The sequence below is a fragment of the Tursiops truncatus genome, chromosome 3 (genome assembly GCF_011762595.2).
Source record: "Tursiops truncatus isolate mTurTru1 chromosome 3, mTurTru1.mat.Y, whole genome shotgun sequence".
NCBI lineage: Eukaryota > Metazoa > Chordata > Mammalia > Artiodactyla > Delphinidae > Tursiops > Tursiops truncatus.
In genome coordinates, this window is record NC_047036.1 from 143,838,192 (window position 1) to 143,864,547 (window position 26,356).

At 46.2% G+C, this 26,356-nt stretch overlaps 1 long non-coding RNA gene across 11 annotated transcripts in view; it reads left to right on the forward strand.

Annotated features, from left to right (window-relative positions):
- Positions 1 to 26,356, forward strand: part of LOC109551777 (uncharacterized) — a 51,033-nt gene that overhangs the window by 1,786 nt on the left and 22,891 nt on the right. For 6 of the 11 annotated variants that reach the window (XR_012330949.1, XR_012330950.1, XR_002178467.3 and 3 more), the window contains exons 2-4: positions 598 to 1,913; positions 8,347 to 8,443; positions 12,667 to 13,684. This is a non-coding gene — a long non-coding RNA (uncharacterized lncRNA). Of the gene's footprint in view, positions 1 to 597; positions 1,914 to 8,346; positions 8,444 to 12,666; positions 13,685 to 26,356 lie in introns of those variants that run through there. The other 5 variants (XR_012330951.1, XR_012330952.1, XR_012330948.1 and 2 more) reach the window with 4 other exon arrangements.

Sequence of the window (26,356 nt, forward strand, 5' to 3'; positions counted from 1 at the left end):
GATTAAGTATCTAGACTGTTTGTCCAAGGTATTATTTAGGATTGGACCTGAGTCTGATTGGTGCTTTGTGGTTCCTTATCTTTTGTTATTTTGATCTCAGTTTCCACATTTGTTATTTAGAAATATATTTTTATTTATATTTTTTATAGAAACATTCTTCTGAGCTCCCAGATATGTGACCTGATAACTTAGAACCCTGAGTGGGTTCTAAGTTAACCTTCTTTTCCTCTTATTTTCCCCAAGTCATTCCATCCCACACAGAACACTCGATATTCTTGAATGGTCCTGTTTTCCCACATTTTTTTGGAGTGAGAGCCATGACTTCTGATTGACATGGCTTCAAAGAGTGTTCACTATCTCATATGATTCACCTGCTGCTTAAGTCTCGTGTGCAACCCTGTTGTCTACCAACAGATATTCCTGCCTCATTTGGTAGCACCTGCTTGGAAGTCAAAGGGGAAGTGATACCTGTGCCTTGTAATAGGCTGGCCATGAAACAAGAGGAAAGTGAGCTGGAAATGAGAGCCATAGAAATTTTTTTTTTTTTTTTTTTTGCGGTACGCAGGCCTCTCACTGTTGTGGCCTCTCCCGTTGCAGAGCACAGGTTCCGGACGCGCAGGCTTAGCGGCCATGACTCACGGGCCCAGCCACTTCGCGGCATGTGGGATCTTCCCGGACTGGGGCACGAACCCTTGTCCCCTGCATCGGCAGGCAGACTCTCAACCACTGCGCCGCCAGGGAAGCCCGAGCCATAGGAATTTGGGTAAGTTTTTTGTTTTTGTTTTTTTGGCCGCGGGGCACGGCTTGTGGGATCTTAGTTCCCTGACCAGGGATTGAACCTGGGCCCATAGCAGTGAAAGCGTGGAGTCCTAACCACTGCACCGCCACACCAGGGAATTCCCTTGGGTAAGTTTTGGACACAGGCTTTTGCTAGTTTCTGTGGCCATACATGGATAACTTAGTTTAATTTAGCTTCAGTGTTAGGCTTGCACCTGTGTTGTCGTGTGTGAGAAAAACACTGACCTTCAAATAGTGAGAATCCTAGCCTTAGATCAGTTATGGAATTTCTGTATGACCCTGGGAAAGTCCTTTCTCCACTCTGGGTTAAGTTACACATCTGTAAAATGAAACAATTGTTTGAGATTTCTTCCATCTCTGAATTGAGGTTCATTAACATATGCCTCTTTTTTAGGAGCAGTAGGAGATGAGTTCAAGTTTTCCCCAGTGTTACTGAAACTGACAGGTCATCATGCTTCAGTTTCTGGCCAGAATCTTTCTTCTGCAGCCCCTGTTGGCTATCAGCCCTAATCCCTCCCTCCAGCGCTGTCTGGTTAACTGCATTTTCTCTCTTCCCTAGCATGTCCTCAGAATCCTTCCGGCAGAGTGAGTGCAGGAGCTGCAAAGAACATCTAAAGGGTCCAAGAGAAGTTCTTGATCTGAGCACTTGCTGTCTCAATATTCATTGTCTACCAAACACAGTTAATCCGCCCCATCTTGCAGAGTGACAGAGGAGACCTGACACCTGCTCATTTTGCTTTTACTGAGTGGGTCTCCCTGGAGACAGGTGGTAGATTGTACCTAATGATGACTGTGAGGTCTCCTGGTATGAACAAAACACACACACACAAACACAAACACACACACATTCTAGCTTCAAAGCCCAGACCAAGCTGGTAACAATGGGTTCTGTCTCTAATTAGATGGTCAAGAACATGCTGCAGTCAGTCCTTGAATCCACAGAATCAAACCAGCGTCTCATCGTGGGGAGCGTCATTAGTATGAGCGTCATCGACATCATCATCATCATCATCATCATCACCATCATGCTAGTGGAAACACAGTTCTGTCCAACAAATAATAATTGAGCCTTGACTCTGTTCTGGACACTGGAATACATGCCGGGGGAGAGAGAGGTAAGAAAGAGAGAAACAATAATCAAGTCAACAATTCAGTAAACGAGAACAGGCTGTGATAAGTGATGTGAAGGCAGTAACCAGGTGGACGTGCTGGAGGGTGCCTGGGATTGCAGGAGAGGAGGAGGGCTGCACTTCAGCTTGGATGGTCAGAGAAGGCTTCTCTGAGGAGGCGGTGTATGAGCGGAGATCCCTGCAGATTGCTGGGGAGGACAGAGGTGTGGCTGGTACTGAAGGTCAGTTGGGTGGAGGGACAGAAGCGGAGCACGGGGAGTAGAGAGCAAGGGGTAAAGTGATCGGAGGTGGAGTTGCAGAGGTGGGCATGCTGGGCCTTGAGGACCACTGGAAGATTTTAAGCAGGGGAGTGAGATGATCTCTGATCTTAGAGGGCTACTCCGGCTGCTTCGTGAAAAATGGGTGGATTGGAGAAGTACCAAGACTTGTAAAGGCTCGTCACCTCGGGCTCCTCCCGCTCCGTCCTGGCCCACAGGCCGTCAGTTGCCAAGTGTGTGCTGGAAGCACTCCGGGAACTGTGTGAGGGTTTGAATCCGTGTGGTGGCAGCAGAGAGAGCGAGAGAGAAGTGCTCAGATGCAGACCGTCATTTAAGAAGCGCTTATGGAGCTCCTACAGTGCGCCAGGCACTGTTGTAGGGATGAGGGATATGATGAAGAACAGGACAAAGCCCCCATCCTCTTGGAGCTTATATTCCAATGGGGACATAGTCAGCAAGCAAGTAGACCGACGTAGAGTGTTATATTCAGTAGTATAAACTAGATAGTATATGTAGATAGCATAAATGCTTATGAAGACAACAATGCAGGATGAGGGATCACGAGTGACGGGGTGTTTGAGAGATAGAGTGGTGGTTGAAGGTGAATTAGATGAAGTGGATGCGGGGAGGGAAAGGGAGGCTTGAAGGGTAAGTTGTAGGGTTTGGGCTTGAGCTCTAGGGTGTACGGTAGTGTCACTTACAAAGAAGGGGAGCATGGGGAATAAATAAGCGGGACATCAAGGGTTCTGCCTTGGTCTTACTGATCCTCTAGGGCAGCGCTCCCCAACCTTTTTGGCACCAGGGACCGGTTTCGTGGAAGACAGTTTTTCCACGGTTTGGGGTGGGGAGGGGGATGGTCCAGGCGGCAGATGAAGCTTTGCTCACTCAGCCGCCGCTCACCTCCGGTTCCTAACAGGCCTCGGACCTGTACTGGTCCTTGGCCCAGGGGTTGGGGACCCCTGCTCTAGGGCCATCCTCTCCTCAGATGCGGGACACAACGCATGCTTTGTTATAGCAGTCAGCTGGTTTCAGTAGTTGACGGTTTGCATCTTAGAGGCACCCACAGCTTGGGTGTCACATACTCCTGCCCTGCCCAGGAATGAGTCCTGTCAGGTATTTCCCTGTGGGAACAGAGAAGAGCCTCTCTCTGGAGCTCTGCCCTGCCCGCTGATCCCCACCCCCTGGCTCAGTAACCTCAGCTAGTCCAGATAGGAGCTCGTCGTCCTCCCACCCCCTCTTCTCTTGCCCACTCACTTTCCTAAAGGCCCTGCCTCAGCTCATGGTACCAGCACCCACCCACTCGCCCAGCACAGAAAGTTGGGCGTCATCCTGGCCTCCTCTCGCCCCCTCACAGTCCACATCCAGCCAGTCACCCGGTCCTCTTGTTGTTATCCTCGCATCTACTCCTTCCTGTCTAACCTCACTGCTCTCGTCTGAGCACCAGCCTCTGCATCTGACATTTATACTCTTAAAGGTCCTTCCTGCCTCTTGGCTGACTTTATCCCATCTGGCCTCCTTACCGATGCCAGAGTGAGTTTTCTCAAAAGCAAACCAGACTGTATCATTTCCAGGGCTTAGAACCATGCCTCTCCCGCAGTATTGTCTTCAGGATAAAATCCCATCCTAGGACATAAGACCCATCGTGATTGGATGCTGGGAACCTCTTTAGCTGTATCTCTTGCCTCTCTGCACCCTTCATTATATGCTCTGATAAGACAAAACTGCTTATAGTAAACTGAGTACATGCTACTGCCCATTGCTGTTACCTCTTATGCATGTGTAAACCTCTCTCTTGAGTTCCCATTGAAAGCCTATTTATACTTTAAAACCCAACCCAGAAACCCCCTCCTCTGGAAAGACTTCCTTTCCTCTATGCTACTTCTGGTCCCTGTACATGCTTCTATGTTTACCACTCATTGCATTATAACATAGCGGTCCATTTACTCACCTGTCTCCTTCAATACCAGATGAACTCTTTGAGGGCTAGGGTTGTGACTTATTCTGCTTGATATCCGCAAGTCTAGTATGGGGTCTGATCCAGGAAGTTGGCTCACAAATGATTAAATTGGATGAGTTTGGGTTCAAGTCCTTCAGATGCAACCTGGAAACTCATCCTTCTAGAAACTTCCAGAACCAATAATTACTGACAACAAAGGCAATTTAGTAGGAGTGAATCGTACTTTATGGGCATAACACTGAAGAGCGTAGCACCCGGGAACCATTGTGTATTTCCTAACACCATGTTTAATCAGGGACAGCTCTAATTATAGACGGACCTCTTCCTGGCCCTGGGACGCCTACGCAAGTGTATTTATTTGTAAAGGCTTTGACCATATTAGAGCAGAGTACAATGGTTAAAAGCTAGACATCACAATCCAGCAGAACTAGGTCCTGATCTCTGATTGATTGTGAAGCTTTGGAGTGGTACTTTTTCCTCTCTGTGTCTTGGTTTCCTCATCTGTAAAATGAGGATAAAAATGGCTCCCATGCCTTCAGCCTTTGTGAAGACGAAATGACTTCCTGCATCTAAAGTGCTTGATACAGTCGCTGGCCATGACAGCTCTGGTGGTGACTCCTGCAGAGACAAAGCATTCACGCTGATATTCAAGCTGCCATTTAAATGTCTCTTCTGCTCTCACTACCGTATGCAAGCAGACTAGATTAGGGTGCCTGTTTGACATCTTAGAAAACTTTAGGACTTTTGTTCATAGCATTCATCGTGACACTGTTTGCGTCATATTTCGTCTGACTTCCTGACTCAGCTCAGAAAGATCCCAGAGGACAAGGACTGTGTTTTTTAATCCTTAACTCTTAGCACAGTTCCTGACACAGAGAAAGCTCTCATTGAATATTTGAATGACTGAGCAAGTCTTTCTTACTAGCATGCTATCTTGGCATGGGGTGTGTGTGTGTGTGTGTGTGTGTGTGTGTGTGTGTGTGCGTGTGCGTGTATGTGTTTGGGGGGCTATTTGGTGAGGTTAGAAGTGAAAGCACTGATAGAAAGCCCATGGTGATGGAGAATGGGGGCAGATTCTGGTTAGGGAGCTCTGCACCAGTATAATTAGAGATTAAGAGCACATAAGGACAGGCCCCGGCATCACAGGATTTTTCAGGCTGTCACTGCCTTAGGCTGTGAGGCCAGTGTGTATAATAAAAATAGTTTGCACAGTTCTGCTTTGGAAATCAGGACTCTGACTGAGAGCTTAGCCAACTAGCCAGCAAGAATAGCTTTCTGGAGCTTGGAGCCTCATGAAAATTCCAAAACTGGGGAATAATAAAAAAAAATAGGTTTGTTTGCTGGCTTTGAAAAACTACATTAAAAAAAAAAAAGCAAAAAACCTTCTCAATATTCTCTTCATCTGCAATACAAATTATCAGACACTTCCTGTGCACCAGCCCACAGAAGAGAGGAAGAAGGAGCCAGGAATAAAGCAGGTGCTTCATAGGAAGTCATTGGCTAAGGCATGAAGAAGAGTAAGGAGTACGGTGTGGTCGCCAGACTAATGCTAATCTAAGCGTGGGGCACAGGTGAGTGCCGACACCACCTGTTTGTGATTAGCTCCCCATTCGATAGGGAGCTTGCCACAGAATGTAATACATCAACGACATCACTAGGCACACTGTTTGCAGTTCAGCCGCTATTTTTTTCATAGCAAGATATGCTCCATGAAAGTAGCATTGTATTCTTCCCTGTTTTGGTGCAGTCCGTCACTGCCTTAGGCTTGGACCGGTAACAGATAGTTCTCTGACCAGCTGCTTTGAGCAGCACTGGTCTAGAGCATGGACTTCAAAATCAGTCAGACTCAGCTCTGCTGCTTAAGCGAGTCTCCTGAGCTGTCTGAGCTTTGGATTCCAAGTCTGCAAAATGGAGAGTCATTCATTCAAAACAAAGTTTGAGCACACACTGTATACTAGGCACTGTTCTGTGAGTTGAGGATATTGCAGTGACCCTGGCTGATAGGATTCCTGCTTTCATGGGGCCTACAGATAAAGAAGTGAGATAATTACAGCTTATGATAAGTGCTGTTAAGAAAGTCAACTGACTCTTTGATGTGTGTGTAACAGATTGGATGGTTAGGGAGGTTTAAGAAGGAATCAGCTGTGCGAAGAACTCAAGAAAGAGTACTCTAAGCAGAGGCGAGAGCAAGTGCAAAGGCTCTGAGGCATGCTGGGGGAAACAAGAAGATGGCCAGCGTGCCTGGAGTGGAATGAGGGAGGGGAGGTTGAGCATGGGGAGAGGTGAGGTCAGAGAGGATCCAGTTCATGCAAGGCTTAGTAGGGCACAGGGAAGAGTTTGGATTCCATTCTAGAAGCAATGTGATACCATTGGAGGGTTTTAAACCAGACAGAGTTTTTTTTCTGAACCATGTTAAAGAATTTGGACTTTGTTCAAAGAACAACAGGGACCCACCAAAGATTTAAAAGCCTGAGAGTGTCAGGATTAGAAGCACATTTTATAAAGTTTACTTGGGTTGTGGTAAAGATAGCAGTTAGGTGGGACTAGAGGCAAAGAGACCAGGGCTTCCCCATTGGCGCAGTGGTTGGGAGTCCGCCTGCCGATGCAGGGGACGTGGGTTCGTGCCCTGGGCCAGGAAGATCCCACATGCCGTGGAGTGGCTGGGCCCGTGAGTCATGGCCGCTGAGCCTGCGCGTCTGGAGCCTGTGCTCTGCAATGGGAGAGGCCACAACAGTGAGAGGCCCACGTACCGTTAAAAAAAAAAAAAAAGAGACCAGCTAGGGGAAGACATTCTGGTAGTGGAATGAGTGAAGAAGTGTAAGAATGACCGAATTAACATCCTTAACTGGATCGCAAGCTTCCTTATGTCATGAGCCTCACCGCCTCTTGCTTTGGCTGTTCTGTGGCATGAACTTTAGGTCTTTGTGAAAGTCAGTTTTTAATTAACATTCAACTAGCTGAATTGACTAGCTAACATGAAATCAAACTAGATCCTCCATCCACTCTTCAGAAACTGACTGCTTGTGTACAGCGCTGGTCTTGTCCATGGTATAGAAGTCTATCTCCTTTACCTTGTTCTCCTCTCACCTCTCACTTCATACCCACTGATGCTCAAGTCTAGGTGAGCCTATTTCCAACAGCAACTGTACTAGAGGGATTTCCATCTGGAACCAAACAAATGCCTAAGCCCTATTTGGAATGCATATTTCCACAGTCATCCAGCCAGTGTTGCACAAGGCAAACTGGCACTTGGTCAGCCTGCTTAAAAGAGCTCTTAGTGCTCTTACATGAGAGGCGGGCTGTTCATCACCAGAGACCTTGCTAGCCATCATGTTGGCAACAATGATGAGAGCTGTTTATTGAGCAACTACCAGGCACTGGGCTAAGGGATTTACGTTTATTCTCTGATTTTAAACCTCACAACAACCTTATATGATAGGTGTTCTTAACTAACTCTATTTTAATGAGAAAGGAACTGGGAATCAGAGAGGCTAGGTAGCTTATCTAATGTCATACAACTCATCGGATGCCTACCAGGATTTGAATGTAGTTCTTGCTGATTCCAAAGCCTTGTGTCATTTTAATAGTAAATTTTAATTTATTTTTTTATTTTAGTGACTCCTTATAATTTTTAAAGTTATTTATGCTCATTGTCACACATTCCAACAATTTGAGATTATATAAACTACTGAAAGTATTCGTTCTGGTTATCGATTGCTGTGTAACAAATCACTCCAAAGCTTAGTGGCTTAAAAACATTCATTTAATTATTACCTCGCGTGGTTCTGGGACCTGACTGGGCTCTCCTAGTTGTGTCTCTCTCACTGTCTGTCATCTGGTTGTGGTCGGATATCAGCCAGGGCTGGAGTCATCTTAAAGCGTTTCTTACCCTCAGGTCTGGCCCCTGAGGCTGACTGGGATCTCCCTGGGACTATCTGCTGGAACACATACACTTGGCCTCTCGCTGTGGCCTGGGCTCCCTCAAAGTGTGATAGGTGGGATCCAAAAGGAAACGGAAGGAAGTAGAAGCTGCTCTAAAGGTCTGGGCCAGAAATGGGCACAGGGCCACTTCTGCTATTTTCTATGGATCAAGCCAAGATTGAGGGGAAGGAGACATTCCATGAAAGTCAAAGAATTTGGAGGCCATATTTAAAAACTGCCACAGTCTGCTTCTGACCACAAATTATTTCTTTTCCTCTTTCAGCAAAATGAACTTGTTCCATCGCGAGACGCTCCCAAACTTCTCATGCCATCAGGTTCAGGCTTGAAGTCCAGGATCTCGTCTTTGGTATCATTTCCAGGTATGACTGGAGGTGCCTTGAGTGTGGTTTCTTAGTTACAGCTCTTCAAGAATGAGTCTTTTTTTTTTTTTTATGAATTAAAAAAAATTATTTATTTATTTTTGGCTGCATTGGGTCTTCGCTGCTGCGCGCGGGCTTTCTCTAGTTGTGGCGAGCAGGGGCTACTCTTCGTTGCGGTGCGCGGGCTTCTCATTGCAGTGGCTCCTCTTGTTGCGGAGCATGGGCTCTAGGCGCACGGGCTTCAGTAGTTGTGGCATGCAGGCTCAGTAGTTGTGGCTCATGGGCTTAGTTGCTCTGTGGCATGTGGGATCTTCCCAGACCAGGGCTCAAACCCGTGTCCCCTGCATTGGCAGGCGTATTCTTAACCATTGCACCACCGGGGAAGCCCAAGAATGAGTCTTGATCTGAGTATCTGTGAAGTAAAAAGATAACTTATCTGTCTTCCATACCTAACATCCAACTGTGGGCTAGGCATGTGAATGCTGCAGTAAATGTATTGTGGGTTCCTTGATTAGGGTCCAGTTCTAGTCAATGTTTCTCTGCAGCTCTGCCTGTTACCCGCAAACTGGGTTTACCTCTTGGTGGATGTGGAAGCCAAGCAACACAACCAAGTCAAAGAGTGGGAGAAGGAAGGATCTATTACTTGCAGTAAGCAAGGAGAACACCTGGGATCTTCCCCCAAACAAAACTGGGGAAGTTTTAAGCTAAGAGTATATACATATTCATGAAGGGGCTTGAGCAGAGAATTCAGCCTAGAATTGGGGCAAAGGTTGACAGAGCTTGAGTTGATTTAAGTCGTGAGGGTCAGGAAAGGTCAATATTATCATTCCTTAGGTTCTGAGCAGCCTGGGGTCTTAGCATGCAGTTACCATCCTCCATCTGGGTGGGGGGCCTTAGTTCCTACAGAACTCAGAGCTCTGTATCAGAGTGTTATGTATCTCCTTCTCTTTTTGTTCAAACTGATTCTAAAAAAACTTTGAGGATTTTTATGATTTTTACTGGAGTTCCTTGCATGGGGAAAAAAACCATGACACAAATCTTTTTGGCTCCTGTAAGTCCTTTTCTACCTTGGATGCCTTTTCAAACCACTGTGGGACAGCGCCCTTAAGAATCTCAGAAATCCTGTTGTTTATGGAGATAGGAAGGCACACCCTTAAGCTCTTTAGAAGGATTTTGTCTGTTTGGAATGGTTAATGAGGTACCTTAAACCTCTCTGAGCTCTTAACAAAAGATGCAATGCTCATCCTTTGCTGGAAAACCATTTTAATTTGAGAATAGTTTGCCCTCTGGAGAAGCTGGGAGTGAGAAGTAGTTTTATTTTCAAACCCAGAAAACACTGGCTTTTACATAACCTCTGCGTTCTGCTTGAAAACCAAAAAAGTTCCTTTTTTTAGCTTCTCTCTCTCCTTTGTATTTTACTAGAGGCAGGTTGGTCAGATCATCATGTTTATGAGGTATGTTTCCTACTTTTTGGCATTACAGCAGACAACAGTGTCACCAAACTTTCTGAAACCGTGCACCTCAGCATGGGACCTGAACCCGCACAGCCGAGACTTGAACCTGGCCAAAACCCACAGTCTTCCAACTGAGATCACACACCTGGTTTCAGGGCTTAATGAAGCTCAGGTTTTTTTTTTTTTGCGATACGCAGGCCTCTCACTGTTGTGGCCTCTCCCGTTGCGGAGCACAGGCTCCAGATGTGCAGGCTCAGCAGCCATGGCTCACGGGCCCAGCCGCTCCGCGGCATGTGGGATCTTCCCAGACCGGGGCACGAACCCGTGTCCTCTGCATCGGCAGGCGGGCTCTCAACTGCTGCACCACCAGGGAAGCCCGAAGCTCAGGTTCTTGATGTCTCATTGTAGAAAGAATTTAGTGAGAGCCAAAGTGATAGGTAAGAAATGGATTTATTTAGAGAGAAACATACTCCACAGACGGAGTATGGGCCATCTCAGAAGGCGAGAGCGGCCTTCGGAGAAACACACGCCACAGACAGAGTGTGGGCCACCTCAGAAGGTGAGAAAGGCAGTAGGGTATGGGGTTGTCAGTTTTTATAGTGGTGGGTAATTTCATAGGCTAATGAGTGGGAGGACCATTCCAGCTATTTCAGGAAGGGGCGGGGATTTCCAGGAATTGGGCCACCGCCCACTTTTTGATCCTTATGGTTGATCTTGGAACTGTCATGGCGCCTGTGGGTGTGTCATTTACCTTGCTGATGTGAGCGTATACTGAAGCTCAAGGTCTAGTGGAAGTCGACTTGTCCACCATCTTGCACCCATTTGGTTCTAATCAGTTTATATCATATCCTCGGGCTATGTCTTTTTTTCAAAGCTTGTGCCCTGCCTCCCTCCCTCCTGTTTCATTTCCCCCCCCCCCCGACAAGGGTCCCCTTTTGCTCATGGTCCTCAGGCTTGACAAGGCTCATTTAGCCAGTTCTCTGTCAGAGTCTCTCACGAAGTTGCAGTCGTCTGGCTGCGACCAGAGTCATCTTGAAGAATGGCCCAGGCTACACCCATCTAATCCCTCCTCTGGGAATTATCACTGGGGTATTGACAGAGGAAGCCAGTTAACTAAGGGCAGCCAAGCCGAGAGACATGGGGACTTTTAGAGTCAAAGTGGGGCTGAGCGTAGTATACTACTAGACTATATGCAAGACGGTTGAGAAGAAAGTCATGTTTTGGGAGAGAAAACAGAGGTAGAGATGACAGAGAGCACTGGGCACTCTGATTCCTGGTGGCTTTCTAAGCCCATATGTTCTGTCTGGGCTTTGTTTCCATAATACCTTTGCATTCTCACCATAAACTTCCATTTTGACTTGATTCTGAAACAGGAGGGAAGGAGGCAGTCCACAACCTTTGAAAGAATGACATAGCCCGAGGACAATGTTTCCACATGTTGCCAAAAGGGCCCCAGGCGGGTAGGGGTGGGCAAAATCGATCCCAGTTGCAAATCCTCACTTTAGATAAAAAGCAGACATTTTTGCATAAAACTACAGACCCCAACGTTGACCTCTGCATCTGACTTCCCAATCCATCTGACTCCTTTCCCCTGGGTTTTTGCCTCCAAAACTAAATGGCATCAGGAGGAAGTAGGTACCAATGCCAATTTTGTAATGTTGACACTGAAGAAAGGAAAATCTGCATAGCCCCCTCCTCCCTTCCTCCCAGTCCTGCCTGTTTAATTACCTCCAGTGATTTCAGCATTAACTAGGTCTGCTGATCCACCCTGCTGTGAAGAACAACAGTCTTGACCAGATCTGATAGTGGAGAGAAATGGGAACCTTTCCCCAGTACCTTTCATGTGGGTCCCAGCTTGGGTTGAGGGTCATGGCTTTGGTGGGTCATAGTTGGAACACATTTGGCATTGGCATTGGCATTGTCTGAGGGTGCGGAAGGGATTCTGTTTCCACCAGTTGCTCTACAGTATCACAGTGGGTCATGGGCATAGAAGTCTGATTAGTGTAGAAACTGAATTTGCATGGCAAGAATATGATTTATCCGTAGAACTATAAAAGTACCTTAGTTTTCCAAAAAGTCCTTTGTTTATACTTTATATAAGTTTGAGAAAGAATGAGTTGTCCTTGTTAAATATTATGGTGATGATGATAATGATTTCATCTGGGGTAGTGGCTTTCTCCTGGCCCTCTGCTATCAGAGCCTGTGGGGCAGGACGGGCCTGGCTCTCTGATCCTCTGTCTTACTACTTTTTTGTTTTTGGCTGCATTGGGTCTTCATTGCTGCACGCGAGCTTTCTCTACTTGTGGTGAGCAGGGGCTACTCTTCGTTGCGGTGTGTGAGATTCTCATTGCGGTGGCTTCTCCTGTCGCGGAGCATGGGCTCTAGGTGCGCGGACTTCAGTAGTTGCAGCATGTGGGCTCAGTAATTGCAGCATGCAGGCCCTAGAGCGCGCAAGCTTCAGTAGTTGCGGTGCGTGGGCTCAGTAGTTGTGGCTCTCAGGCTGTAGCGCACAGGCTCAGTAGCTGTGGTGCGTGGGCTTAGTTGCCCTGCGGCATGTGGGATCTTCCCAGACCAGGGATCGAACCTGTGTCCCCTGCATTGGCAGGCAGATTCTTAACCACTGTGCTACCAGGGAAGTCCTGTCTTACTACTTTCTCTCTTGCTCATTTACCCGCCTTCTGCTGTTCTTTGACTACGAAGCTCCTACAAGGCCTTTTTTTTGTTTTTAATTGAAATATAGAATATAGTTGATTTACAACGTTGTATTAGTTTCAGGTATACAGCAAAGTGAGAGATTGGTTCAAGATGGCGGAGTAGGACGTGTGCTCACTCCCTCTTGTGAGAGCACTGGAAACACAACGAACTGCTGAACAATCATTGACAGGAAGACACTGGAACTCACCAAAAAAGATACCCCACATCCAAAGACAAAGGAGAAGCCACAGTGAGACGGTAGGAGGGGTGCAGTCACAATCAAATTAAATCCCATAACTGCTGGGTGGGTGACTCACAAACTGGAGAACGTTTATACCACAGAAGTCCACCCACTGGAGTAAAGGTTCTGAGACTCGTCAGGCTTCCCAACCTGGGGGTCCGGCAATGGGAGGAGGAATTCCTAGAGAATCAGACTTTGAAGATGAGAGGGATTTGATTGCAGGACTTCGACAGGACTGGAGCAAAAAGAGACTCCACTCTTGGAGGGCACACACAAAGTAGTGTGTATGTAGGGACCCTGGGTAAGGAGCAGCGACCCCGTAGGAGACTGTCCAGACCTACCTGCTAGTGTTGGAGGGTCTCCTGCAGAGGTGGGGTGTGGCTGTGGCTCATCGTGGGGACAAGGACACTGGCAGCAGAAGTTCTGGGAAGTACTCCTTGGCGTGAGCCCTCCCAGAGTCTGCCATTAGCCCCACCAAAGAGGGGTAGGCTCCAGTGCTGGGTCACCTCAGACCAAACAACCAACAGGGAGGGAACCCAGCCCACCCATCAGCAGACAAGCAGATTAAAGTTTTACTGAGCTCTGCCCACCAGAGCAACACCCAGCTCTACCCACCACTAGTCCCTCCCATCAGGAAGCTTGCACAAGCCTTTTAGATAACCTCATCCACGAGAGAGCAGACAGTAGAAGCAAGAAGAACTACAATTCTGCAGCCTGTGGAGGGAAAACCACATTCACAGAAAGACAGACAAAATGAAAAGGCAGAGGACTTTGTACTAGATGAAGGAACAAGATAAAACCCCAGAGAAACAACTGAATGAAGTGGAGATAGGCAGCCTTCCAGAAAAAGAATTCAGAATAATGATAGTGAAGATGATCCAGGACCTCTGAAAAAGAGTGGAGGCAAAGATCAAGAAGATGCAAGAAATGTTTAACAAAGACCTAGAAGAATTAAAGAACAAACAGAGATAAACAATACAATAACTGAAACGAAAAATACACTAAAAGGAATCAATAGCAGAATGACTGAGGCAGAGAAACGGATAAGTGACCTGGAAGACAGAATGGTGGAATTCACTGCCATGGAACAGAATAAAGAAAAAAGAATGAAAAGAAATGAAGACAGGTTAAGAGACCTCTGGGACAATATTAAACACCACAACATTCGCATTATAGGGGTCCCAAAAGGAGAAGAGAGAGAGAAAGGACCAGAGAAAATATTTGAAGAGATTATAGTCGAAAACTTCCCTAACATGGGAAAGGCAAGAGCCACCCAAGTCCAGGAAGCGCAGAGAGTCCCAGGCAGGATAAACCCGAGGAGAAACATGCCTAGACACATAATAATCAAATTGACAAAAATTAAAGACAAAGAAAAATTATTGAAAGCAGCAAGGGAAAAACGACAAATAACATACAAGGGAACTCCCATAAGGTTAACAGCTGATTTCTCAGCAGAAACTCTACAAGCCAGAAGGGAGTGGCATGATATATTTAAAGTGATGAAAGGGAAGAACCTACAACCAAGATTACTCTACCTGGCAAGGATCTCATTCAGATTCGATGGAGAAATCAAAAGCTTTACAGACAAGCAAAAGCTAAGAGGATTCAGCACCACCAAACCAGCTCTACAACAAATGCTAAAGGAACTTCTCTAAATGGGAAACACAAGAGAAGAAAAGGACCTACAAAAACAAACCCATAACAATTAAGAAAATGGTAATAGAAACATACATATCAATAATTACCTTAAATGTGAATGGATTAAATGCTCCAACCAAAAGACACAGGCTCGCTGAATGAATACAAAAATAAGACCCATATATATACTGTCTACAAGAGACCCACTTCAGACCTAGGGACACATACAGACTGAAAGTGAGGGGATGGAAAAAGATATTCCATGCAAATGGAAATCAAAAGAAAGCTGGAGTAGCAATACTCATATAGATAAAATAGACTTTAAAATAAAGACTGTTACAAGAGAGAAGGAAGGACACTACATAATGATCAAGGGATCAATCCAAGAAGAAGATATAACAATTATAAATATATATGCACCCAACATAGGAGCACCTCAATACATAAGGCAACTGCTAACAGCTATAAGAGAGGAAATTGACAGTAACACAATAACAGTGGGGGACTTTAACACCTCACTTACACCAATGGACAGACCATCCAAAGAAAAAATTAATAAGGAAACACAAGCTTTAAACGACAGAATAGAACAGATAGATTTAATTGATATTTATAGGACATTCCATCCAAAAACAGCAGATTACACTTTCTTCTCAAGTGCACATGGAACATTCTCCAGGATAGATCACATCTTGGGTCACAAATCAAGCCTCAGTAAATTTAAGAAAATTGAACTCATATTAGGCATCTTTTCTGACCACAACGCTATGAGATTAGAAATCAACTACAGGGAAAAAAACACAAACAAATGGAAGCTAAACAATACGTTATTAAATAACCAAGAGATCACTGAAGAACTCAAAGAGGAAATCAAAAAATACCTAGAGACAAATGACAATGAAAACACGATGATCCAAAACCTATGGGATGCAGCAAAAAGAGTTCTAAGAGGGAAGTTTATAGCAATACAAGCCTACCTCGAGAAACAAAAATCTCAAACAATCTAACCTTACACCTAAAGGAACTAGAGAAAGAAGAACAAACAAAACCCAAAGTTAGTAGAAGGAAAGAAATCATAAAGATCAGAGCAGAAATAAATGAAATAGAAACAAAGAAAACAGTAGCAAAGATCAATAAAACTAAAAGCTGGTTCTTTGAGAAGATCAACAAAATTGATAAACCATTAGCCAGACTCATCAAGAAAAAGAGGGAGAGGACTCAAATCAATAGAATTAGAAATGAAAAAGGAAAAGTTACAACAGACACTGCAGAAATACAAAGCATCCTAAGAGACTACTACAAGCAACTCTATGCCAATAAAATGGACAACCTGGAAGAAATGGACAAATTCTTAGAAAGGTATAAGCTTCCAAGACTGAACCAGGAAGAAATAGAAAATATGAACAGACCAATCACAATTAATGAAATTGAAACTGTGTTTAAAAATCTTCCAACAGGGCTTCCCTGGTGGTGCAGTGGTTGAGAGTCCACCTGCCGATGCAGGGGACACGGGTTCGTGCCTTGGTCCGGGAAGATCCCACATGCTGTGGAGCGGCTGGGCCCGTGAGCCATGGCCGCTGAGCCTGCGCGTCTGGAGCCTGTGCTCCGCAACGGGAAGAGGCCACAACAGTGAGAGGCCTGCATACCACAAAAAAAAAAAAAAAAAAAAAAATCTTCCAACAAACAAAAGTCCAGGCCCAGATGGCTCCACAGGTGAATTCTATTAAACATTTAGAGCAGAGCTAACACTCATCCTTCTCAAACTCTTCCAAAAAACTGCAGAGGAAGGAACACTCCCAGACTCATTCAATGAGGCCGCCATCACCCTGATACCAAAACCAGACAAAGATACTACAAAAAAAGAAAATTACAGACCGATATCACTGATGAATATAGATACAAAAATCCTCAACCAAATACCAGCAAACAGAATCCAACAATACATTAAAAGGATCATACACCATGATCAAGTGGGATTTATCTCAGGGATGCAAGGATTCTTCAATATACGCAAATCAATCAATGTGATACACCATATTAACAAATTGAAGCAAAAAAAAACATGATCATCTCAATAGATGCAGAAAAAGCTTTTGACAAAATTTACCACCCATTTATGATAAAAACTCTCCAGAAAGTGGGCATAGAGGGAGCCTGCCTCAACATAATAAAGGCCATATACAGCAAAGCATATATATATAATAAATATGAATATATATATGATTCTTTTCCCATGTAGGTTATTACAAAATATCGAGTATAGGTTTCTGTGCTATACAGTAGGTCTTTGTTGTTTGTTTATTTTTAAATTTCTTTTTTTATTGAATACAGTGGATTTATAATGTATTAATTTCTGTTGTACAGCAGGCTAACTCAGTTATACACATATATACATTCTTTTTTAAAATATTTATTTATTTATTTGGCTGCGCCCAGTCTTAGTTGCGGCATGCAGGATCTTTAGTTGTGGCATGCAGGCTCTTCACTGAGGCATGTGGGATCTAGTTCCCTGACCGGGGATTGAACCCGAGCCCCACCCCCCACCGCTCACATTGGCAGCATGGAGTATTAGCCACTGGACCACCAGGGAAGTGCCTATATATTGTTTTTTATATTCTTTTCCATTATGGTTTATCTCAGGATATTGAATATAGTTCCCTGTGCTATACTGTAGGACCTTGTTGTTTTCCTTCAGGGCCTTTGCATTTGATGTTCCCTTTTCCTAGAACATGCTCTATTTTAGCTCGAGCCGTCATAAAATACCACAGTCTGGGTAGCTTAAACAGAAACTTATGTCTCACAAGTCTGGAGACTGAGAAGTCCAAGGTTAAGCTGCTGACAAGGTAGGTTTCATTCTGAGGCCTCTTCTCTGGGCTTGTAGGTGGCCTCCATCTCACTGTGTGCTCACATGGGCTTTCCTCCAAGCGTGTGTACAGAGGGGCAGGGAGAGCAAGCTCTCTGGTGTTTCTTCTTACAAGGACACTAATCCTATTGGATCAGAGCCCCATCCTTATGATCTCATTTCACCTTCGTTGCTTCCCTAGTGGCCTTATTTCCAAATACAGCCACACTAGGGGTTAGGGCTTCAATCCGGATTTTGGGGGGATGCAAACATTTAGTCCATAACACTCCTCCATTGGCTTTGTCCCTACCTTGATTTAGCTCTTGGCTGTCTATGACATATCTTCCCCCCTTTTCCCTGTCACTTTCTGTCCTTCTGTTTGTTTTCTTTCCTAGAACTTAGCACTATCTAAATGATTTTACATTTAAAAGAATTGTGTTTCTTGTCTGTCCCTACTTCATAGATTTGTTCAGGATTAAGTGAGCTAGCTTTAATAAGGTATTCACTCAACAAATGTTTATTGAGTGTCTATAATGTGCAAGGTCTTGAACTAGGTTCTAGGGTTGCAGTGGTCAAGAAAAGCACACACACACTCCTGCCTTCAAGTTGCTTACAGTCTGGTAGGAACATTTATGGAATACTTACTATGTACCAGGTATGGTGCTAAGAGTTTTGCTTAGATGATTTTGTTTGATCGTCATAAAAATCCCATGACATAGGTCCTATTGTTGCGTTGATTTTATGGAAGGGACAACTTCCATAAAAGGTCCTCAATGGATGAGCTACTTTTTCAGGGTCAATTCAGCTGGTTGGAGCCGGGTCTTGCAATCTGACACCATAGCTGATGCTCTTGACCACGTGTTAAACTGTACGTGGAAGGCTCAGTGGAGCACAGAGCATGTTCAAGGGGATGAACAAAGTCGTGTTTGGCTGTAACCTCAGTGTTGGAAAGAATTCAATACCGATTATTCCCAGTAACCATCAGAATAACCCACAGGTGCACTTCACTGTAAACAAATTTGGATATAAAAACTTGCATATATGAGATTGATATTCTGAGGCATTATCAAGAATGTTATAAAAAGCATTGCCATGGGATTCCTTTCCTTTAGAGTGTGTGATTGAAAACACAATGGGGACTTTGGAGGCAGACAGACCTGGGTTCAAACCCTTGCTCTGTCACTTATTGCCCTTGGAAGCTTGGGTAGGTTCTGAGACTCAGTTTTCTTATCTGTAAAATGGGGATAATATGTACTTCCTAGAGTTTTAAAATATTCCTGCAAATAGAGGATACTTAATAAATGGTAGCTAGTTTTTATTATAGTATCTTTTTCACAGTGCATTTAAACGCTAACTTGATTTTTTTTAAAGGTTACTAACCTGTACAGAAGCATCTGTATTATATAAAGTGAGTGGTGTAAACTGATTGGTTGGAAACAGATCCTTCTCCATCAGTTTCCCTGAGCACCTTGAAATAATTCTATTAGTCCCCAATTCCTTTTCCCCTGAAAGGAGGGTCTTTGGGACTAGCAGTTCTCCAAGGTTCTGGGAGGTCAACGGAATCAGGTCCCTTGGCATACCATGTGTCTCCTTTCTCTTTGCCTCTGGTTTCAACAGGATGGAGTCTCGGTCAGTGTCAGTGGGTTGGGGAAGGAAGAAGTAAGAAGAGATAAAAAGGAAAAGTTTGAACTTGAACCCGAGTCATACCCATCTCTCATTGGAATCCCAGAAACCATCTTCCTCCTTTGGATAGGACAAAAAGACTTAGAATCTCACCGTCATTGGGCTTGTCAGACCACATGGGACTGCATAGTACCATGCGTTTGGCTGTGAGTGTTTGGAAGGCATGTGTGGGTTTTGCCTGCCCAACATCTATTCTCATTTCTTATAAAAATAACTTGACTTTTTTTCCTTTGAGAAACTAACCTTCTCCTGGCCTCAGTCCCTCTTCCAGGTCCAGGTAGGTGTGTAGGCAGGCCTGGCAATCAACATGTCTCATTCCTCTGACCACAATGGTTGGTTCAAGGATGACAATATGATCCAAATCTGGGCCAGCAGGTCTCAATTTTGATGCGTTTATTGGCCTTCTTTTCCCCCAGGGATGGTAAGCTCTGGGGATGTAAGCCTGCTCCTGCCTCAACCCTCTAGAGAGAGCTTACTGCAGAGTGGAGCCAATGTGATGGGAGACCCCCATGCTCATAATGTCGTTTGAGTTCCTCCCTGTCAGGCTTGGATTTTCAGGTACTTGAGCCAATAAATCCAGTGTCTCCTTTTTTTTTTTTTTTTTAATTGGCTGTCTTGGGTCTTCGTTGCGGTGCGCGTGCTTCTCATTGCGGTGGCTTCTCTTGTTGCGGAGCATGGGCTCTAGGCACGCGGGCTCAGTAGTTGTGGCTCGTGGGCTCTAGAGTACAGGCTCAGTAGTTGTGGTACATGGGCTTAGTTGCTCCGCGGCATGTGGGATCTTCCCGGACCAGGGCTCGAACCCGTGTCCGCTGCATTGGCAGGCGGATTCTTAACCACTGCGCCACCAAGGAAGCCCCATTTTTTTTTTTTTTCTTAAATCAGTTTGACTTGGGTTTTTGACACTTGGAATCAAGAGAGTCCTGAGTCATGGATCTGACTTTGTTGGGCTGGAGTGAGTGGAAGAGGCACCCAGGATGTGAGGGGGTCTGGAAGCCATGCCCTAGCAGAAGCTCTTAGGGAGACCAGCAGTGTTCGTCCCCATCTGGAGGGGCTGTCTCTGGGCTGCTTGTCTTATCTCATCTGGTTAGGTGTGTTCTCAGGGCAGAACTAGACCAAAGAGAGGTGGTTATGGAGGAACAGATGGTGAGGACATGATTTCCAATTTGCTGGAAAAATATAGTTGTAAATTCCTAGTATAGAAATGAGAGCCTTGGGGCTTCCCTGGTGGCGCAGTGGTTGAGAGTCCACCTGCCGATGCAGGGGACACGGGTTCGTGCCCCGGTCCGGGAAGATCCCTCATGCCGCGGAGTGACTGGGCCCGTGAGCCGTGGCCGCTGAGCCTGCGCGTCCGGAGCCTGTGCTCCACAACGGGAGAGGCCACAACAGTGAGAGGCCCGCGTACCGCAAAAAAAAAAAAAAAAAAAAAAAATGAGAGCCTTGTCACTAGAGCTGTGTGATTCCAGGAGGCTGGACTGACCCTGCCAGTAATGTTAAGCGGGTTTGGGGGGGTGGGGAACAGATTTGGACTGAATTTGAGTTCCATCTCTATTTTGGGAGTTTCTGATTGAATGCAGAATGTTTGGAAATATCGTTCAGCCTGGAATACGTGTAAATAGGAACTTGCAGTGTTTGTATTCTGTCTTTATTTTAATAATAATCCTATGTTTTGTAAGCAGAAGAAGACAATAAAAGAAAATTTTAAGGAGAAAAAAAGGTGTGCCCTTGTAAGGACCATGTCTTTTGCACCCCTCTGGCTCCAGTGCTAGCACCGGGGCAGCAGAAGCTGGGTAGCCTGGTGATGAAAAGCAAAGGCCCTGGAGCCTAACCCTGGGTCTGTCACTTGCTGGATGAGTGACCTTGGGCTTCACCCCACGAGGCTATGTCCTGTCTGTAACATGGGAATCCTGTTACCTGCTGCTTGGGGTTGACCTGTGGATTGACCATAAGGCGTGGGAAGCACCTGTCTGACACGTGGATGGTGCTCAGTAAACGGTAGCTGTTATTATCAGAGAACCTCAGCAAGCACCCTGCTGACGCCATTTCAGAGAGGAGCTCAGGGTGAGATGCGAGGAGGAGAAGGTGTGACAGTTGCAGAGACTGGATTCTGCTCTGGCCACAGGACACAATGAACGCCTTGTCTCTTGCTGCTTCTGTGGGTTTTTTTTGGGGGGGTGGAGAATTCTAGTTTTTTCTTTCCTGGATAAGTTGCCTGTGTCTTATGTCAGGGTGCTAGAAGCCAGGTCTGGGACAGGAACAGGGGCATTGTTCAAGTGATTTACTGGAGTCAGTGCTCTCAGGAAAAGGAGAGTGAGCAGGGCCAGCTATGTAATTTGTGGGATCCAGAGCAAAATGAAAATGGGGGGCCCTTCATTCAAAACAAAAAGGGAAAAGTGCTGTTGAAGATACTGACTTATAAAACCTTTTCCTGGGACTTCCCTGGTGGCACAGTGGTTGAGAATCTGTCTGCCAGGGCAGGGGACATGGGTTCAATCCCTGGTCCGGGAAGATCCCACATGCTGCGGAGCAACTAAGCCCGTGTGCCACAACTACTGAGCCTGGGTGCCACAACTACTGAAGCCCACGTGCCTAGGGCCTGTGCTCCGCAACAAGAGAAGCCACCGCAGTGAGAAGCCCGCACACCGCGATGAAGAGTAGCCCCCGCTCACCACAACTACAGAAAGCCCGTGTGCAGCAACGAAGACCCAACGCAACCAAAAACTAAATATAATAAATAAAATTGGTTCTTTAACAAACAAACAAAAAAACAAAAACCTTTTCCTTTCTTCCACAATCTCTCTCTTAACCTGCCGTGTTTTTTTTTTTTAATCTGGTATTTAATGTAGTTCTAAGTCAAGGAAAATGTAAAGTTTAAATTTAATAAATTTCACCATTCCTCTTTATCTTGTGCAATGCCAATTTAAATGCAAATATCAGAGTGTTTAACTTGGATGTGGAATCACCAAAATGACACAATTTGTTTTTTTATGGCTCATCCCCAGAAGGAGCCTCCAGTTAGTCAGAAGAGACGAACACAAGCCAGACTCAGGAAGGCTGGAAGGAGGGTGCATGAGGCATAGGGATGCGCTGAGCACCTGACGTGCCGTGTCCTGGCTGGGGAAGTTGTGCCGGGAATCTTCCCTTCTCACAGGCCACCTGCTCCAACGCTCAGGGGAAGGAAATCCTAAGGGTTCACCAACCTCCGTGCTAGGATGTCTAGGTACCTGCATCGGGAGTAGGTGAGAGGCTTGTTCTTGCCCAGTGCCAGCTGAGTGTGCCAAGGGCAGGGACGGCTGCCACCAAGCCCTGCCCCGGGAAGCCTGTGTGCCTGTCCCTACCTTTCCCTGTGCCTGCTCTCAGGCCGCTGCCAGGAGTGGAGGGCTGCAGCAGTCACTGGAGGGGTCAGGGAGGGAGAGGCTGCGCAGAATGTGGGGTGTCAGGGCGTAAAGGAGGTGAGGAGGCAGTGGGAGATGGCACTGCCTCTGAGCCAAGCCTCCAAGTCCCTGTGTATCTCTCTTGTCTTAACGTACATAGGACTTCCTTTACAAAGCAGATTCAAAGAAAAATGAAGAATTTCAAGCTGGCAAGTGCAATTAAGAATTTCAAGCTGGTGGGAATTCCCTGGTTGTCCAGTGGTTAGGACTCCGCGCTTTCACTGCTGAGGGCGTGGGTTTTATCTCTTGTTGGGGAACTAAGATACTGCAAGCTGCGCGGTGTGGCCAAAGAAAAAAAAAAAGAATTTCAAGACGGCAAGCACAGAGCATTAAACCCCAAGCACAGGGCCCTTCTGAGCACTGGACCCAGTGTTGCTGCCTCGGTCCTATGCCCATGAATATCTCTGACCTCATTCTTTTGCTCATCCATTCTTGATGTCTTTTGATTGGGTATATTAAGCAAAACCTAGCTGGCTGTCCTAATTTGTCCCCATGATTTCTATGTTTGATGAGCCATCTGCCTGGGTCCCTGCAGGTCAAGTCCCCTGGCTGCTATTCTGACCTTGTTGCCCTTTATGGTAATTGCACCATCTTGTTTCTTAGGCTTGAGTGCTTTCATCGGTCTTTGCTACTCTGGAATTTTATTCTCCAAGTTCTGTGGAGCCCAGTTCTGTAACAGCCACTATTGAGCTGCTCGTGATACCATTGCTCCCCCACCAACACTTTTCTTATCTCCGTGCTAAATGGAGAGTTCTCCAGGCCTTCCCAAGGAACACGGGCAGCTTGTGGGTTTTCCTGTCATATACAGTAGGCACGTTCTAGTATGCCCACTCCTCTGAGCCTTTCTGTCCTTCCCTCCAGTTTGCAGTGGCAGTTCTGGCATCTCTACATTGTTCAGTTTGGATCATTGCTTTTTCGAATCTTTCAAGTACTGTCCCATCAGCATATTGGAACCATCCTCTGGGGCCCTTGCCAGAGTGTTAAATCCTATATCACTGGAGAGGATCCCTCCATATCAACGAACTCTACTTCCCCAGTTTATATCTCATCCCCCCCACCTTCATCTATCACCCTCGGAATCTTCCACAGGCCAGTTGGGGCCTGTGTATGTTGGCCAGGTCTGATATGTAATCCCTTTCTTTCCTCCCCTCCTTTCCTCAGTTGGTCCATGCTAAGGTTATTCCCTGGTTATCAGTCTGGGGCCAGGAAAGGAGGTGGGGCAAATCCCTAGGAGGGCACGTGTTGCTTTGTAAAGCACCTGCTTCATTTTCCAGCAAGGTAAGGCGGCAGTGGGGCTCTGTCTTCCAGCAAGGGAACAGGACTCGTCTGCAGGCCCAGAGGGTTCAGGAGTATCTGGGTTTATCCCTTCAGATAGCCCCTCCCAAGAATCAGGATCCTCTTTCTCCCTTCTGGGGCTTTGTCTTTGGTGTAAAGGGATGCACCTATCCGAGAACTGGCCTTCTCTGAAGTTCTGCCACTCTTACAATTCATTCCTGCACCTGCTCTCTGTGCCCTCCAGCTGCAGGAGATGCGAGTCTCTTTAAATGCTGCCACGCAGGCCCTCTGAAATTGTTGATCAGTGAGCCTGTCATTTTCTCTCTTTAACAAATCAACAGTGCTGAGCAAGAGCCACCTGATTCAGAGGTCTGTTTGGTGACCACTTCCCCCAGACCTCAGACGCTAGAGACACTGTATCATCTCACCCCCTCCAACTTTACTTCATCCTGTTCACCGAAGGTGAAAATCAGCAATCGCATGAAAGCGGCATGCAGTTTGTTTCCTAGGACCACTTCTGGTACCAACTGTTTTGGATTGGTTTCACTAGAAGCAGAAGCTGAGATGGCATGTTCATTGTTCAAGCAATTTTTTTTCTTTTAGTAAATTTATTTGTTTGTTTGTTTGTTTTTGGCTGCGTTGGGTCTTCGTTGCTGCGCACAGGCTTTCTCTAGTTGCGGCGAGCAGGGGCTACTGTTTGTTGCGGTCCATGGGCTTCTCATTGTAGTGGCTTCCCTTGTTGTGGAGCACAGGCTCTAGGCACGCGGGCTTCAGTAGTTGTGGCATGCAGGCTCAGTAGTTGTAGCGCACGGGCTTAGTTGCTCTGTGGCATGTGGGATCTTCCCGGGCCAGGGCTGGAACCCGTGTCCCCTGCATTGGCAGGCGGATTCTTAGCCACTGCACCACCAGGGAAGTCCATTCAAGCAGTTTTTTGAGGGAGCGAAAATGAAAGGGAATGAGGAAGCCAGACAAGGCTGGTGAAAAGCCCAGCAAGAATGTGGTCCCAGTGGGCATCTACTTCAGCCGGATCTCCCTGGGGTGCTCTGCAGCACACATGGGATCACAGAGCTCTCCCCACCTTGAGGCAAGGCAACATGCCTGTTAAATCCCCGTACCAGTCAGTCATAGCCCTCCTCTCCTAGCAGGGAGCACAGACTGTGTTATTCCGCCTTCCTTCTCAGAAACGTGTCTCAGAGGGAAAGCAGATCCTAAGCTTAGGGGAGAGAAGCTCAAAGAAGAGGTCTGGCCTTTGGCCCAGTTTCTCTGGAAAATGATTTCAGGCTTGAAGACATTTTAATTCATTGTAATGTGTGTCATTGGCATGGGGACAATGAGGAGGCCTAGAAAATGCGGCTGTGCAGCCAGGTTTGCCTTCTGGGATCCTGTAGTTGGATAATGATGGACACCACAGGGATTGTGTTGCACAGGCCTTCGTCTTTGTCTCCCTTGATTACTGGAATGTTCACTACAGGTTCACTAATTATGGACTGAGTGAAAGAATCGATATGAAACCTGAAGAACTTGGGATATAGGAACAGATTTTCTTTTTTTTTCTTTTTTTTTTTTGTGGTACGCGGGCCTCTCACTGTTGTGGCCTCTCCCGTTGTGGAGCACAGGCTCCGGACGCGCAGGCTCAGCGGCCATGGCTCACGGGCCCAGCCGCTCCGTGGTATGTGGGATCTTCCCGGACCGGCGCACGAACTCGTGTCCACTGCATCGGCAGGCGGACTCTCAACCACTGCGCCACCAGGGAAGCCCCAGATTTTCTTTTTTTCAACCAGATGTTTCCAGTGGATGCGAGAGGCAGGGATGACAGGAAGGAGGAGGGTGAGGTTGAGTGCCTGCTCTTTGGAATAGGGCAGACCTGGGTTAGGTTCCCAACTGAAACCATGTAACTCAGATCGGGACTTGAACCCATGCACTGGGACTCAAACCGAGCCAAAACCCAGAGTGGGACTTGAACCCATGGTCTTTTAACTGAGATCACACACCTGGTCTCGGGACTTAATGAAGCTCGGGTTCTTAATGTCTCATCACAGAAAGAATTCAGTGAGGGACAAAGTGATAGGTAAGAAGTGGATTTATTTAGAGAGAAACACACTCCACAGATGGAGTGTGGGCCATCTCAGAAGACGAGAGGCACCGAAATATGGCATGGTTGCTTTTTATGGGCTGGGTCATTTCTTAGGCTAATGAGGGGGAAGGTTATTCCAGTTATTTTTGGGAAAGGACAGAGATTTCCAGGAATTGGGCCACCGCCCACGTTTTGATCTCTGATGGTCGGCCTCAAAACTGTCATGGCACTGGTGGTTGTGTCACTTAGCTTATGCTAATATGTTACAATAAGCATATAATGAGGCTCAAGGTCCCCTGGAAGTCAAATCTTCCTCCATCTTGGATCTAGTTAGTTTTCACCAGTTTTTGTCATGTCCTATGGCTGTGTCATTCTTTTAAAGTTGTGCCCTGCCCCCTTACCTCCTGTTTCACAACCATGACACTTCACAGCAGCGTGACCTTGAGCTTGGGGCTTGACTTCTCTGAGCCTCAGTTTCCTCTTCTGTTAAATGGGGATGGCACCTGTATCCACATCATAGGGTTGATATGAGGATTAAATGAGATAATACAGGGAACAGATTTAGCACCGGGCATCTAGTG